This window comes from Meleagris gallopavo, chromosome 7 (genome assembly GCF_905368555.1).
Source record: "Meleagris gallopavo chromosome 7, MGAL_WU_HG_1.1, whole genome shotgun sequence".
NCBI classification, from domain to species: domain Eukaryota; kingdom Metazoa; phylum Chordata; class Aves; order Galliformes; family Phasianidae; genus Meleagris; species Meleagris gallopavo.
In genome coordinates, this window is record NC_139410.1 from 2,332,152 (window position 1) to 2,346,467 (window position 14,316).

General features: G+C 37.2%; 1 long non-coding RNA gene across 6 annotated transcripts in view; it reads right to left on the reverse strand.

The window, feature by feature from the left end:
* Positions 1 to 14,316, reverse strand: part of LOC116216797 (uncharacterized) — an 86,540-nt gene that overhangs the window by 4,285 nt on the left and 67,939 nt on the right. For 3 of the 6 annotated variants that reach the window (XR_014884555.1, XR_004160275.2, XR_014884553.1), the window contains exons 2-3: positions 3,668 to 3,779; positions 2,891 to 2,971 (exon numbers count right to left, since the gene is read on the reverse strand). This is a non-coding gene — a long non-coding RNA (uncharacterized LOC116216797). The remainder of the gene's footprint in view (positions 1 to 2,890; positions 2,972 to 3,667; positions 3,780 to 14,316) is intronic. The other 3 variants (XR_014884557.1, XR_014884556.1, XR_014884554.1) reach the window with 1 other exon arrangement.

The following is a 14,316-nucleotide window of genomic DNA, read 5'->3' on the forward strand; positions in this document are numbered from 1 at the left end:
AGTGGTGTTTAGATTAGAGATCAGGTCTGGGTCATTCTTCTCTGATGATAAACAGATATTGACTTTTGCAGTTTCTGTGGCTTGAGTCAACTATGTAGATATTGCAGGAGAGAAGAAAAAGAAATTCCTCATTTAGGAATATTCAAATCTCCCTCTCCAGAGGGAGTATCTCCTTGGCATACAAAGAGTGCTGATCCCCAGCCATTCTCCTCTTGTCTTCCCTTGTTCCCCTGCTTGTCCTTGTTCCCAAAGCCATTCCAAGCACACAGCTGTCTGGAATTTATGAAACAAATGGACACGTACAAAGGACTAAAAATCTGACCTGCTGTTATGAAAATCTAGGGTTTTTTGCACAACAGAGAATTAAGTTTGTTTCCATTCCCAGCACTCTGGTCCTGTTTTTGATTTAGAAATTGCACTTCCTAATTTATAAAGGTCAGGAGGTCAGTGTTGTTATTGTACTATCTTTCCCATAAGCTGTCTTACTGTGCCTCTGTATGTCTTGTCACTGTGAACAAAAGCACTGCATGCTGTTATGTCTTCCAGCTCTCAAGATCACCCATGACCACTAGCAACTGCTCAGAAAAAGGAAAAAATATTTTCTTTTCGAAACTTAATGAAATTTCAGAGTGAAGAACAGCTTGGTGTGCCTTCTCTAGATCTCTGAGAATTCATGAGGTGTCATTTTGACTTTACGGCAAACTGTAACATGAAGAAAACACAACAGTTTCTAAAAATATAAAAAGAGGATACAAGAAGAAACATAGAATCATAGAAGGACTTAGGTTGAAAGTAACTTCAAGGATCATCAAATTCCAAGCCCGCTGCCACAGTCAAGGTTGCCAACCGCTAGATCCAGGGCTAGATCAGGTTGCCCAGGGCCTCATCCAACCTGGTTTTGAACACTTCTAGTCATCCACAACTTCTCTGAACAGCTTATTTCAGCACCTCACCACCCTCTCAGTGAAAAACTTTCCCCTGACATCTAATCTGAATCTTCCTTCCGTTTAAAACTCCTCCCTTGTCCTATCACTATCTATCTTTTAAAAAGTTGATTTCTCTCCTGTTTACAATCTCCCTTTAAATACTGGAAGGCCATAATGAGGTCTCCCTGCAGCTGTCTCTTCCACAACACTGAACAAGCCCAGCTCATTCAGCCTGCCTTCATGTGAGAGTTGCACCAGCCCTCTCATCAACTTCATGGCCCTTCTCTGGACCCTCTTCAAAAAATCCAGGTCCTTCCTCAACTGGGGGCCGCAGACCTGAGTACGGTACTCCAGATGGGGCCTCACAAGGGCAGAGATGGACAATCTCCACCCTGCACTTTCTGACCACCTCTCTTCTGATGCAGCCCAGGATACCATTAACTTCCTGTGCTGCAAGTGCACGCTGCTGGCTCGTGCTAAGTTTTTGATCCACAAAGACCCTAAATCCTTCTCAGCAGGGCTGCTCTCAAGGAGTTCTCTAAGTCTGTATACATATCTGGGATCACCCTGACCTAAGTTCAAAACCTTGCACTCGGCTTTGTTGAATCTCGTTAGATTCACATGGCCCACCTTTCAAGTTTACTAAGGTCTCTCTGGACATACTCTCTGGCATACTTTCCTTCTGCTGTACCAACTGCACCACTCAGCTTGGTGTCATTAACCCCAGTACTGAACGAGTTCTGTTTTTACTGAATAAGAACATGTGAAGATTGCCACGTACTTCAATTTTGATCCTCATCAGCCAAGTGCCATTTACTGTTATTTCTTAGAAACATCACTGGCATTTCTGTCAAACTCGTATCTTTGGAGCCACAGATGTAACACCACCAAGTGACAAAGTACATCTTTTCAAAGTATTATCCTGCTTATTCGTTTCTCTTCTACTGATGTTCAAATAGCACAATCACCACACTCGGGCCACCTGCATTTTTGATTGGACTTCTGATGATAGAGACCACATTTCTTAAATACAGACACAAGTCGAAAACACTACTGAGGAAACTTGTAGTTAACGTTATTGTAAGAACAGTTAGCACCTCTAAAAATGTGCATGAGTGCAATTGACAAACAGCTGTCCTGCTGGTGATATTTATGTTTTAAGCTAAATCAGGGACTGAAATATAAAATCTATCAGAAAACTAAGAGTTTTGATGATACAGACAGTAATGCTTACAAACACTTTTTTTTTTTTTTTTTTGTCTCATGAATCCTCTTCTCAGAGCAATTTTTCCATTTTCATGACTTCAGGTCACTTGCATAAGGGAGACAAAAAACAAAGGAACTTGCCTGGTGGTTTCTGGCTGGTGGCCAGAATAGTTATCATATTAGATTGGTTTGTGCTGAGGTAGCTACCAAAACCCCAGAGAATTTACCATCCAGAGAAACAGCAAGCTATATAAAGCTTGCTCTATAAAGCATAGTCTTTATAGAGCGTGACTTTGCAAATCCTAGGGCTGTAGTGCACTTGCATTTTTCAACACGCTCTCCACAGGCTCATGAGGAAGAATAGCATGGGCAAGCATACTTAGCTATACCCTATAGTATATTATGTGTGTGCATATCATCCAAAAACTTTCAGCACCATCATTTTAGAGATTGAAGGATTTTTGAATTCTAGTTTATACTACCTTTCTAATGACAACCAACAGGCAGCAATTCAATTGATACGTCATATTCTTTTTTACTAAATGTGAACAAAATGCCACATAGGTAGAAGAACATCTTATACAAACATATCCAACAAAGAAGTCCTGGGCAGGGAGGCAAGAAGTATTATCCTTTAAAAAAAGTCAACAAAACAAACAACGTCTTCTCAAAGTTAGAATGAGGTAACTTATCAGAGCTTTTCTCCAATACCTTATAGAAATTCTGTTTTCAATTAAGAGACAGTTGGGAAAACTCACCTTTCAGTATCTTCAGCAGCGCTTCAACATTCATAAGATGTTTTTAACGTGGTACTTGTGAAAGGACACAAGAAGCGTAGACTGCAGTTTCCATTGGGCAAAAAGTGAAAAATAATTCAAACCATAAAAATTCAGAAATTTTGTCCTTGAATAACTTTCGATGCTATCAACTTAATGACATGCACCAGTTTTCTTAGTGAATTTGCTAATTTAGAAGACAATGAGGAAGCTAGTTTTAATCTATTTGGTGTAGAGATAATGACCTCTCTGAAGAGAAAGACAGCTATAGGCCTTTCTAGAAACATTGCATCTGACTGAACTTCTGTTGAAGGCTGAGCTACTGATACGTTTCAAAATGAAAGGAAATTTTGAAGACATTCTTCTTAGAATAAAATAGTGGAACACCAAAATACATAGACACTCACTTAGGCAAATGTTACCTAACCTTACATAGATAATATTTTCACATACATCAAGGTCTTTTTAGTGAACTGATTCACGGAAAGAAACTGTAAGTAAACAAGAACGTTGTCCTATTTTCCATTTCTGTGAGAAATAGCACATGAACAAAATAATATTCTCTCTTCAGAATTATTCTTAGCACTTTGCTATGGCAAATGTCACAGAATAGAGAAGATGAGAAGACATTTTGTTCTGTAATCGCTAAGTGCAGTATATTATTTTCAGTGAGCTGAAAAACACACAAGCTAAACCCCTGTACGTGTCAAACACAGTGTAAACACCACAGCCCAACCATGTCAGCACAAAGAGACTTACCACGTACTTATCACTGAAGCAGTTCAGGCTTCCCAAAAGTTACACATACTGTATCTAAGATGAATTAGTCTCCTTGGGAATGCAGGCAAACGCCCTCCAAGACAGTGCATTGCTAAGCAAAAAAAGAGAAAAGATTAAAAAATGACTACTAATTTGTTTCTAGATAACATTAAAAGATTGGGAGGCAGAAGAAGGACCCCTCTAAACACTGTCTTACTTCTAGCAGTAGGCATCTGTAGCCAACTCTAAAAGGCAAGGCTTCCACCAATCTACCAACATTTGGAAGGAATGCATGCCTGCTGTTTGTATGCATCACATTTTCTGTTCCAAAGCTTCTTACTCTTTCAACGAAGGACCCCACTGCATATCAATCAGGTTGCAGAAATAGAAAAACCCCAGCGCCAAAGCTTTACTTAAGCTGCTCAGAGCTGTGCCAGCTGAAGAATCAGATGTTATGACAAATTAATGAAAGAAACTTAAGATATCTAACAAAATCAATACACGGATCGACCAGGGTTTTGTGGTAGAGCACACTTTGGAATGAGCTCATCTTGCAACGTAGAACAGTTAATAGGCCTTTAACCTTTGTAGTTCAGTGCATTCAGAAATTTAGCGTTATTCTGAACTTGTACATCAAGTGTCTTTTTTAACTCTGTTCAAATAGTACACAAATAATTTATTTTCTTAATGAAAAGTACAAAAACATGCTATCTGCAATCTGAGGAGAATAAAATCATTTAATGGTATTTGGTTTTTTTTTTAGTAGATTTCTCTTCCTGAGCTGTCTTTGATTCCAATATCTGAATCCTGAAATATCTGAAAACTTGTTGTCCCACCCTGTTTACCCTAATGACACAAAGCAACATTTTCAAAAAACGCTTCTTAGAGGTTTATTAAAAGATTTTGGTATATAATATATTTTAAAATAATACATTTCTACAAACTTTATTATAAATTGGCCTTGATTTTCAAAGGTTTGGCCTTGTCTTATGAGATGACCGTTTCAGATAGCATATTTGGATATCTGAGTTATTTTCACAGTTGCTAGTTATTCCCCAATTCTCTGTGTACTTTGGGAAGCAGAGGGCCTGGGTAGAGTCATAGTTATTCAGTTGAGACTTTAAAAAGCAAAAGAACCACTCATAAAACAATCAGCTAGTTTCTTCAGAAATTCTTCTTCAGCAGAAGAACAGAGATATGGATCTGTCTGCTGACCATCTATCCTCTCACATAAAGAAACTTCTGGCTATTTTTCTGTGTATGACTTTCCTGAAGGACATACGCTTATTTAAATGCTACTTGAATAGTTATCTGTATTTATCTATTGACCTATATATATGTCTATATGCAACATTTCTTCATGAATGTACAAGGAGCAAAAATAATTGTGCACAGACACAGGGATTCTTCTAAGCACCTGGGTAAATTGGAATTTTTGATGCTGGCTATGAATTTTGAACTGTTCATTCCTTGTAAGGAACTGCAGACACTGCACTCACTGATTTCCTGTTTAATGTCTGGGACAGCAGTAATTTGAAGAAACTTCTACATTATGCAATAGGTGGACATAAGTTTATTAGAAAATATTAAATTAACATCCTGATTAATTACAGAGCGCCTAACTACAGTAAGAGTGAGAATGGTTAGAAATTGGCATCAGGGTTGAAATCCTTTGCCTTCTCTGCTTTGAAAATCCTTCTGACCCTCGGAACATGCAAAGCAGGGCACTAATTATCAAGGGGAGTGTTTGCAAAAGCTGTTGCGCATTTCTCAGGAATGTTTGGATTGCAATTCCTTTATCCAATCCACATCTGCCTTTTCCATTCGAGGCTGAGTTTTATACCTCTGCCCTCTTCACTGTCTTTTTCATTTCTCTCAACAGTGGTCCTATTCTGTATTTTCTTTTCAGATAACCCAAACAAAAATGTAATTGATTGTTTTTATGGAAATACCATTACTGTGCCATTTCCTGCAACACTTTGAATAAAAAATATTCCTTGTATTTTCAAATTAGAAAAATTCTAACTATAACTGTCTAAGCTTTCTTAGCCAACTGAAAAAAAAAAAACCCCACAAGGAACTATGTATCTATATTGCATGCAGTAATATAGTTTTTGCCTATGCTGAGAGACAAGGAAATATGAATTTGCTTACTCTGCTTAAAAACTCACTATAAAACCCCATACTAATATCGCGACATAATAGCAGTCCTCACATTTTTGTTTCCGATTTTATCACTTTGGCCTACCCTCATATCATAAACCGATAACATAATCGTTATCAAGATCATATTTTTTCACAAAGCATTTCACTGTTTTGTTACACAATTATGCAGTGTTAATTATCAAATGTCCTTTAAGTAGCCTTATCTAATTTACCGTAAACCAATTTCCAGGCTTTTTATTCTGTTTTGTTCCTGTTAGCTTCTGTGAAATTTATCAAAAGGGCTATTTTTATAAACAACTTCTGTCGTTCTACAGAAGACTCCACTAGCACAACTCTCCACAGAAGTTAATGTCAGAGAAGCAGAGAAGTTCTACAAAAACTCACAGAAACAATAAAACATTTCTTCTTTTTATGGAAGAAGCAAAAATATTTTCTTCTTCACTTCCTTAGTATTCCCACATTTTGTTACTGTACACAATACTGTCTTTGCTTTCTCAATACACATCCACCAAAAGAATTTAAATTTACTAAATTGCAAGTACCATCAAATCCCCAGGGCAGTCAGTAAAATTGTAGATCTCATCAAAATAAACCACATAAACTTTATAAAGTCCCATGGAAATTGATATATATATACGGAAAATTTGCTGTGAATTAAGTTGGGAAGACAATTTGAATCCCGAGTGTTCTGTTTATCTGATACTGAGGCTTCTATGTTTACTTTATATCGGGCTGTGTTTACAATGGGTTTCTGGATGTCAGATTAGATAGCAGTAAGATCTGTGAAAGTCTGGGAAAAAATGAGCATTTGACTTCTTATTTCTAGAAGAACCCTACAATGTCAGTAACTTTCTATATTCTAATGACAACTAAATGTATGCTATAAAAAACATGAGGCAAACAAGCTTCTTCAGCTGTTTTAGCTGCTGAATAAAATAAATCAGTTCAGAGCGAACAACTAATTCTTTAATAGGTTATTTACCCAGAGCCTGAGAAAATAAATGGCTAGAATTTGTGGTTCGATCTCATAGATTTATGTCTTATCTCACGTATGTAAATATGAAATTTTTTATTATTACAACCAATATATTTAAACATCAAATTTGAAGACTACTTCGTTCTTGATTCAGTGGCTTGACATGAACTATTATCTTTCACTTTCCGGCTAAATGTTCTCCAAAGCCAACAAGAATTTCTGATGAATCCCTCCGTCACTACTGCTGAAAGCTTCACTTGCACATAAGGACACGGTCCCCTTTCAGGGACAATTCTCTGATTCTGCAAAGCAATCAAGTCAGCCTAGAAACTAGCGTGAAGAGAGCTTTTGAGAAACTGAATTCAAAACGTCATTGTTTGAGGAAATACTGTAAGTTGTGCACACGCACAACTGTAATTTGGTATAAACATTTTTAACATTGAATGAACAGAAATGAATAGAAACTGTTCAATTCCAAAGCTCTGCTTTACATAAAAACATGTATATGTTAGAACTTCTTTTTTTTTTTTCCTCCAAGGCTTTTACGGTAAACAAAAAGAACTGAAATAGAACATACAAGATGTTAATAGTTAGCAACGTATGTCCACACTCTTAGGCAATTACTTTGGCAGATAAGCTCCAGTGAACAGCAAGGCTCCAGAAGTCTTATGTCTTGAGTCTTGAAGCAAGAAAAAGTTATTAAGAATCCCCAAACAAAGGTAGTGAACAAACAGTTACAAAGAGAACTAAGCTAGGTTTAGTGGGAAGTTTGAAAAAGCAGAACCTGGAGCTCCATGCAGATGTTCCTTGTATCAAAGCATTTGTGTTTCTTCACATCACAGTTTATGGCTTTGTGAGCATAACAACAGAAACCTTGGATCCACGTGAGTACAACTAACTAGAAAAGGATGTGTGACTACTGAGAATTCTTAATTCCAAAGAACTGTGAGTAGCAGAGCAAGCTAAAACCAGTTGCCTAAGAGCATTTAAAGCACTCCTCTTCTGAGCAATTCTAACTACCATATACCTTGTTGCATTGACAAAAAGTTACCAGAGACTGCTTCTATCATTGTGATTCCACTCATTAGAACAACCCAACTGTAAATCTATGAAAATCCAAAAAGCATCAAACCTTGTGCAGGAAAAAAAATGAATCAGGATTGACTGTTAGAGATAGCCTGCAGTCTCATTACTACATCTTTACAACTTCTCAAAGACAGTCCCCAGACCAGAGCTTTTATTATGTCAATAAAGGCAAAGCTGTACTGCAAAGAACAGAGAAAATTTCATGTTTTTCAACAGTTTGAATTATCAATTGTAAAACTGTTAATTTTACCCTTCTGCTCCCTAGAGAGTGAACTGTGGAAGCCCTGATACAAACAGATTAAATGAACAATTGAGGAATAGCTACAAACGTATTTAATTTCAATGCAATTTTATGACAAAAATATTGTTTGTGACCTTGGTTTGAATTAAGAAAATCCAAAATCTTTCAGCCTTTGCTTGCTAAGGCTAACAAGACATATAGAATCTGCAAAGGAGAGGTCTATAGGTTTTGTTTTTTTTTTCCTCAATGGATGAAGCCTGCTTCTCTTTGTAAAACTAAAATGCCATTATCCCAAGAATTACGAGTGCTTGATCATGTATGGGCAGACAGATTAGTTAACCTGACAACCTAAGAAGTCCTTTCCGCTTCCATTCTCCAAGATGCGTGAGCAGTCTTTTTATTAAAATGCTAACTGAAGATGACTTTATTTGAAAAATTATCAATTTTGATAAAAGGAATAATTCTTTATGCAGGATTATGAACTGCTGACACCATATCTGATGGAATCCAGAGTCGTAAGCAATTTCCACAGGCATACCAGACCGGAGAGCCACTGTTACAGCAGGCCTTAGCAAACCTCCTATTTCCTTCCTGTATGCCAGGAATGGAACAATAGTTTACAGCACATCAATTTTTTTCTGTTCTAAATTTTCTGTGTCACATTTTGTAATGGTTCACTTTGTATTGGATATATAAATACAATACTATCCTTTCCTAATACTGTTAGAAATGCAAACTTTTAGCATACTGTTGTAGTGATATGTGAAGACCAGCAAAAATAATCTTTCACTAATGACCAATTCTATTAAAATACTTATTTCTGTGCATCTTCTTTGCAACATACCAAGAAAATGCAAAATAAAAAATGTTGGAAGACCTTACAATGACTTGTGGACTTTTTATAATTTGGAGCGTGAAATTAAATAAAATAATTTGCATTTAGCAGCTTACCTATCTAACGAGTGTTCTTGAACAACTACGTGGCTCTGACTGATGTCTCCACCTGGATGCTATTGGTGATGTTTTCATAGCCTGGTTTGGGATCCATCTACTTAATTATTTTCAGGTCCTATTCCATGATAGATATCGCGTATCTATGATTCTTCAGAAAAAAATGTGCCTACTTGAAGACAAGGAAATTGGTCAATGCACGCTGTTGATGCTTCTCACACCAAAGAACGGATGCAGAACTCTTTGTTAAAGATAAAAATCTTTTTTCCATAATTTCTGAGTAGTCCTAATCACCGCCATGTGAATACAGAAGCAGCTTAACAACTAAAATTGACTTGTCCAACACATAACTCTGTGTGAAAAGGAAATACTGCACTTGGGTGAAAGCAAAGACGGAGCAGAAAACAAAAAACAGCGATCAGTTATACAGTGCCCTAACTAATACTTTTAGCTAAATACGCTCTTATTCAGTCAAACTGTGCCATGCATCTTTTGTTTCCCTGAAGATTCTCTGCCTGCTTAAGTATATTTGAGCATCTCATCCTCAAGCACCTGCTGCTTGGTACAGACACCTCCCAGAAAGCTGAATAGCCTGTGATTCAGCAAAATGAAGAGCCTGTAAATAAAGTGTTGCAACTGCTATTTAGGTGAAAACTTGCTTTCATTCAGAGCTCAGATTAAAGATGTATTTCTGTAATGTATGGTTGATATGGAAATCACGCCTTTATTAAAGAAGTCCAGTTTACTAAAATGTGATGCTTCAGAAGTGCTTGTATGTTCCACTGATAACACTTCCGCTTTCTGCTGCTTCTGTTCTACTTGCAGTATGATTTGAGCACAATGGTGCTCTCAGGAACAGCAGTCAGAGCTTTGATCTTTTCTCAAGGATCAGACAAGAAAAGCCGTACTAATATTAGGATGCACTACAGCCTATTCTGTGCATGATTTGGCTTAAAACGAGTGATTAACCTGTTGGACACTACGATTTGCACTTCCTGCATGCTAGTGTGATCATCGTGCTGTAAAACAAAATTGTGGTAGTATTTTTCAGACACAAGCTTTAAAACATCCAGTTACAACACTGTATGCTGTTGGCAAAAACAATAATCTTCACTAGAGACAATAAGCGTGCTCCTTTCTACTAGATTCTAACTTCAGTTTTTGAATTTCTGTGCCACCCTGGACCACCTGTGGAGCAGATGCTGGATTTAAAGATGTCTGTGCAAATCCAACCTACTTAGATGAGGCCAGTCTGCAGATATGAGTAGTCACAGATAATGATAAAGTGTGGTGTAGAAGCAGCCTCTGAGCAAACTGAGAGGTGAACTATCAATGTTGAATATCAGGCAGCAAGCTGCTGGTTTGACCCTAAAAACATTTATTAACTTGAAAGATTCCTAAAAGATGATGATTTAGAAATGAATTATCAAAGTCTCAAAGTAATAGGATTACGTTACGAACACATCCTACAAACACAAACAATTAAATTAAAGCTGCCCTTGATGAATTTAACGCAACATGATGCAGAGTTACAGGATTGCAGTTCTTAGCCTACATTTTCTTCAGGGATGCGAGATGCTACCTAAGGGAAAATATATTTCCTGATAGCGTGGGTAGCATTAGATTTCATACCAAACTTTTTGTAAATTTCTGTGTAGTAGAAGCAACCTGAAAAAACAAAAAACCACAACACTTGGCTTTGGTAGACAGTATTGCTCCTTGAATTGGTGTTTCTTTCTTAAGAAATACAAAGAAGTCCAAGGAATAAGGCATTCAAAGCCAGGCTGTATGTGGCTCGGGGCAGCCTGGTCTAGTGGTTGGTGACCCTGCACATAGCAGGGGGTAGAAATGTAGGAATGCAATGTTGTTTTTGCATTAGATATTCAAAAGGGGGAACTGATGTGAAGAAGTAGAGCACAATGTGTTTGTATTTTGTAACTCGTCCTTAGAAATGCCAGATGTGAAAAAGTAGAAATACCATACATGTTGCATATTTTAGAAAAATAGTTGCTGAATGACGTGATTAATTCTTGCTTGCAAAACTGCAATAGTTTTTAAATGTTCCAAATAGTACAGGTATAGCAATATGGACTAGAAAGCATATTGTAGAGCTATTCTGTTTGGATAAGGGACATCAGCAAAAGGAAAACAGACTTAACAAACATCAAAGAAGCCAGGGACTCTACACAAGGCTGGATGGCCTCGCTCTGCGGGTAGGTTGGGATGCAACAGGCAGGCATCAAGATACTCCCCTCCATCTTTCTTTCAAGCTTATCTCAATGCAAGGACGAGCAGACATCCAGAAACAAAGACCGAGCGCTGAATGAGCAAATGCGAGAAGTTAACTAATTAATGATATATGCTTAGCTAGCAAAAATTTATGTTTATCCAGTATCTGTATATTTAGTTGAGTGCTGGGAAGATTGTGAACCTGAAGTACTCAGCCAATGAGGAATCAGGGGAGAAAGGGATAAGCATCGAGTAACGGGGCATAAAAGATGGGATGCTGTTTTCTGCGTGCTCTCCTGCTTGCAGGAAGCCCGCCATTGCAATCGTGAATAAAATCTGCTTTACCAGAGATACTGTTCTGATAAACTACTCGGATATTTCCAACAGAAACTACATGATCACTATGGTCCTTTTAAACCCAGGCCATTCTAGGAGTCTACGATTTGGGTAGATGTATGTTTTGTGTCAGAGATAATTTCAGTAAACATTTATGATCAGTAATTTAACTAAGAGCTGTTTATAAAATACATGCAGGAGCACACTCGAAGAACTAAGTAAAGAATCAAGAATTAAACTAAATAAATGAAAAAAAAAGAAAAACGTTACACAGTTACTTAAAATTCCAAAGACCCTTAATGGGGTCATGAACTAATCCGAGAGTGATTTAGTAGAGCATTAAACAGAAAACAACAGAATACGAGAGGAGATCCCTCGACTGACTTCTGATACCGACTCCAAGTAGCAGTATATTAAGTTTGGTTTGGGAGCAGATTAAACCAATTTTAAACCAGAGGTAATGGTGAAATGACAGACTGACGGTGGAATAAGAGAATATAGAAACAGAGTGGAATAGTACATGATAGAAAACGTATTCCCTTAAAAAAGAGCTGTTGTCACAACTTTATGTAAACAGCTAGTTCTAAGACCACTGTCTCGAAATAGAAAGGAATCCTATTTTTAAAATGTGGATGTGAAATAATGTACAAAAACTAACAATCTAACAATCTAACGTCAACTCCTCGGGCAGATCAGATAAAAGTTTCAAAGCAAAAAGGTACTGATCAATTGGTAAGGAAACAGAATTGTGAAAAAGAGCATGGTGTGTTATTTACACCTAAGCATCAGGAACAATCTTTTAAATACCCTGGTCGTGGCCATGTCACTGGTAACTGTGATGTACACAGCGCTTCAATGAAACCTATCAAGTTAGTGTATGTTTTGTTTCTGCAATCATAGATATCTGGTTACTGCTTTTGTATGGACTACAATATATAACTCATTTCCTTAATTTCCCCACATTTCCCTCAGAGTATTCTGCGAAACAATCTGCCGTAATAAGACTTTAAATTAAAGATCTCAATAATAAGAGTTCTATTGCTATGCTTCAGACACACATTCAAAATCTTGAATGTTTTTTCTTAGTACCTCTGTTTTACATTATTTTTTAACAGTTCCACCGAGTCCGGGGATTTCCCAAGGAATATATTCATGTTTCTATATGTAAATGAAACATAAATGCCAGGTACTTAGGGTTTACAAGAGAAATCATCCAATTCACGTATATTTCTAGCCATATAAGACTAGCATAGACAAGCATACTCAGCCTGGCCTTATTTCATAAAGAAGCAAACACAACAGGAAAGCTAGGTCACCAATTAAAAAAAACTGTCACTTTTCCAGGTAAAATGACTAAGTAATTATCTATTGCCAAACATCCATTTCATGTTAAGAGACGCTTCTGGAGCTTTACTGGAGAGCCGTGATTTAGCAACTAATTAACTACCCCACACTACATGTTCTTTCCCTCACTTAATGTGTTACAAAGTCAGAAACATATTAAATTTCACTCAACACTGTCCCTTAAATGATGAAACATGGTATATTATTGATTTTTCTCCAAATTCCACATACATCGCTTAGCACATAAACATTATTTTCCTTTATTGGATCAGACAAAAGCTACCTTCAGCCCCATGTGCTGGTCTGAGCAGTGACCAACAGCAGATCCCTCAGGAAGAACAAGAACATTCTAGCAAGAACAGGGTAATTATAAACTGATACCCTTTGGCAATAAGAATGTTTCTAGTGATTAACAGCTAAGGGATTTCCTAAGCCACAAGTCATGTTTTGTGTTTAATAGCTTCCAAATGTGATTAATTTTTTTTTCCCCCCTCCGTGAAACTTCCAGGAGGGGTGTGAACCTGTACAACCAGCATTCAGAAGATGCCATGGCAAGGCCCATGGCCTTGACAGTTTGAACTACACTGCACAAAGAAATAATCTTCTGTGTAGTTTGATAGGGCAATTTGAAAGTTTAATTGGGTACCCAATGCAGTTCAAGGTTGCACAATCATTCCTTATTCACCTCCGCAAAATCTTCCTTTAGCCATTTGCCTCTCAGGGTCTCTAAACAACATGCAGGGAGATAAAAGTATGAAACTGCTCTGTGATTCAGCAAAAGGGACTTAAAAAGGGAAAGAAAATTTTCTTTTCCTTTTTTTTTTTTTTTATCCCCCATGGAGTTCAGCTTGTTGTCCGTATGTTCACAGTTTGGTAAAAAGAATATGGATGATCCTGCAAGGAATGAGAACCACAGACTTTTCAACTGAGCTGAAAGCAACATTGAGGCTAGGTCAGAAATGGACAGAGAAAAGAAGTGCCAGAAAATTTCCTGTAAATTATACTGCAACTTTTTCATTTCAGAATCATTTCTGTGGTGCTCTGTGACCTATATTTTTAAACAATTTTTAGAATCATAATGCAAGATTGCATTATGGTAAAGATTAGACCACTGTTCAAGAACTGTATGCTATGTAAACATTCAAAACCTCTACAAGACCCAGAGTGAACAGTTTGGTCTCACGGACAGTAATCATTGGAACATCCAGAGTATTTTCTCTTAGAGAAATCAGCAGTTTTGATTATGGTTGCTGGAGTTAATAGGGATGAATCATATGACACTCATTGGAAGCTACCAAAAAACAAACAATAATTTTCTAA